Here is a 3,384-nt window from a genome sequence, read left to right as displayed (position 1 = left end):
CTCTGTGGGAGGTGTATCGTCATCGTCCTGTGTTTCCCCCCAGCCACGCACCAGTGATGGGCCCGAGCTGCTTTGGGTGCCACCCCGCTGTGAACATGCTTCATCCTCATCCTCCTCCACCTCCTCCTCATCCTCCTCGTCCTCCAGTAGTGGGCCCTGTCTGGCCACATTTGTACCTGGCCTCTGGTGTTGCAAAAAACCTCCCTCTGAGTCACTTCGAAGAGACTGGCCTGAAAGTGCTAAAAATGACCCCTCTTCCTCCTCTTCCTCCTGGGCCACCTCCTCTTCCATCATCGCCCTAAGTGTTTTCTCAAGGAGACATAGAAGTGGTATTGTAACGCTGATAACGGCGTCATCGCCACTGGCCATGTTGGTGGAGTACTCGAAACAGCGCAACAGGGCACACAGGTCTCGCATGGAGGCCCAGTCATTGGTGGTGAAGTGGTGCTGTTCCGCAGTGCGACTGACCCGTGCGTGCTGCAGCTGAAACTCCACTATGGCCTGCTGCTGCTCGCACAGTCTGTCCAGCATGTGCAAGGTGGAGTTCCACCTGGTGGGCACATCGCATATGAGGCGGTGAGTGGGAAGGCCGAAGTTACGCTGTAGCACAGACAGGCGTGCAGCAGCAGGGTGTGAACGCGGGAAGCGCGAACAGACGGCCCGCACTTTATGCAGCAGCTCTGACATGTCGGGGTAGTTGCGAATGAACTTCTGCACCACCAAATTCAGCACATGCGCCAGGCAAGGGATGTGTGTCAAACCGGCTAGTCCCAGAGCTGCAACGAGATTTCGCCCATTATCGCACACCACCAGGTCGGGCTTGAGGCTCACCGGAAGCAACCACTCGTCGGTCTGTTGTTCTATACCCCGCCACAACTCCTGTGCGTTGTGGGGCCTGTCCCCCAAACATATGAGTTTCAGAACGGCCTGCTGACGTTTACCCCGGGCTGTGCTGAAGTTGGTGGTGAAGGTGTGTGGCTGACTGGATGAGCAGGTGGAAGAAGAGGAGGAGGAAGCTGAGTAGGAGGAGGAGGAGACAGGAGGCAAAGAATGTTGCCCTGCGATCCTTGGCGGCGGAAGGACGTGCGCCAAACAGCTCTCCGCCTGGGGCCCAGCCGCCACTACATTTACCCAGTGTGCAGTTAGGGAGATATAGCGTCCCTGGCCGTGCTTACTGGTCCACGTATCTGTGGTTAGGTGGATCTTGCCACAGATGGCGTTGCGCAGTGCACACTTGATTTTATCGGACACTTGGTTGTGCAGGGAAGGCATGGCTCTCTTGGAGAAGTAGTGCCGGCTGGGAACAACATACTGTGGGACAGCAAGCGACATGAGCTGTTTGAAGCTGTCTGTGTCCACCAGCCTAAATGACAGCATTTCATAGGCCAGTAGTTTAGAAATGCTGGCATTCAGGTTCAGGGATCGAGGGTGGCTAGGTGGGAATTTACGCTTTCTCTCAAATGTTTGTGAGATGCAGAGCTGAACGCTGCCGTGTGACATGGTTGAGATGCTTGGTGACGCAGGTGGTGGTGTTGGTGGTACATCCCATGTTTGCTGGGCGGCAAGTGCCAACGTTCCTCCAGAGGCGGAGGAAGAGGCCGAGGCTGCAGCAGCAGAAGAGGCCGGGGCGGCAGCAGCAGAAGAGGTAGCAGGGGGAGCCTGAGTGACTTCCTTGTTTTTAAGGTGTTTACTCCACTGCAGTTCATGCTTTGCATGCAGGTGCCTGGTCATGCAGGTTGTGCTAAGGTTCAGAACGTTAATGCCTCCCTTCAGGCTCTGATGGCACAGCGTGCAAACCACTCGGGTCTTGTCGTCAGCACATTGTTTGAAGAAGTGCCATGCCAGGGAACTCCTTGAAGCCGCCTTTTGGTTGCTCGGTCCCAGATGGCGGCTGTCAGTAGCAGGCGGAGTCTCTTGGCGGCGGGTGTTCTGATTTTGCCCACTGCTCCCTCTTTTGCTACGCTGTTGGCTCGGTCTCACCACTGCCTCTTCCTCCGAACTCTGAAAGTCAGTGGCACGACCTTCATTCCATGTGGGGTCTAGGACCTCATCGTCCCCTGCATCGTCTTCCACCCAGTCTTGATCCCTGACCTCCTGTTCAGTCTGCACACTGCAGAAAGACGCAGCAGTTGGCACCTGTGTTTCGTCATCATCAGAGATGTGCTGAGGTGGTATTCCCATGTCATCATCATCAGGAAACATAAGTGGTTGTGCGTTAGTGCATTCTATCTCTTCCACCCCTGGGGAAGGGCTAGGTGGATGCCCTTGGGAAACCCTGGCAGCAGAGTCTTCAAACAGCATAAGAGACTGCTGCATAACTTGAGGCTCAGACAGTTTCCCTGATATCCAAGGGGGTGATGTGACAGACTGATGGGCTTGGTTTTCATGCGCCATCTGTGCGCTTTCTGCAGAAGACTGGGTGGGAGATAATGTGAACGTGCTGGATGCACTGTCGGCCACCCAATTGACTAATGCCTGTACCTGCTCAGGCCTTACCATCCTTAGAACGGCATTGGGCCCCACCAAATATCCCTGTAAATTCTGGCGGCTACTGGGACCTGAGGTAGTTGGTACGCTAGGACGTGTGGCTGTGGCAGAACGGCCACGTCCTCTCCCAGCACCAGAGGGTCCACTAACACCACCACGACCATGTCCACGTCCGCGTCCCTTATTAGATGTTTTCCTCATTGTTCCCGTTCACCACAATTTGGAAAATGGCAAATTTGGGAATACTTTTTCAACCCAGAACAAAAACTGTGCTTTTACGGTCACTACAAATAATTTGACCAGCTAAAACAGTACTGATTTAGAGGAATATAAATGTCAGGGCTATTTTTTAGGCGCTGTGTGACAGGTATACCTTTAATCACAGAATTAGACTTGTATCTGCACTGTAGCGTGTGTGTTAAGTTTTTCAGAATGACACTATCAGCACCTTGAATCTAATATACCCTTTTTGGGATAGATTTAAAGTAGGCCTGATATAGCAGAAACTACCAATTTAGAAAATGGCAAATTTGGGAATACTTTTTCAACCCAGAACAAAAACTGTGCTTTTACGGTCACTACAAATAATTTGACCAGCTAAAACAGTACTGATTTAGAGGAATATAAATGTCAGGGCTATTTTTTTAGGCGCTGTGTGACAGGTATACCTTTAATCACAGAATTAGACTTGTATCTGCTCTGTAGCGTGTGTGTTAAGTTTTTCAGAATGACACTATCAGCACCTTGAATCTAATATACCCTTTTTTGGATAGATTTAAAGTAGGCCTGATATAGCAGAAACTACCAATTTAGAAAATGGCAAATTTGGGAATACTTTTTCAACCCAGAACAAAAACTGTGCTTTTACGGTCACTACAAATAATTTGACCAGCTAAA

The sequence above is a fragment of the Bufo bufo genome, chromosome 1, assembly GCF_905171765.1.
Source record: "Bufo bufo chromosome 1, aBufBuf1.1, whole genome shotgun sequence".
In the NCBI taxonomy this organism is placed as follows: domain Eukaryota; kingdom Metazoa; phylum Chordata; class Amphibia; order Anura; family Bufonidae; genus Bufo; species Bufo bufo.
The sequence above is the reverse complement of the archived record's forward strand: the minus strand, read 5'-3'. Positions refer to the sequence as shown.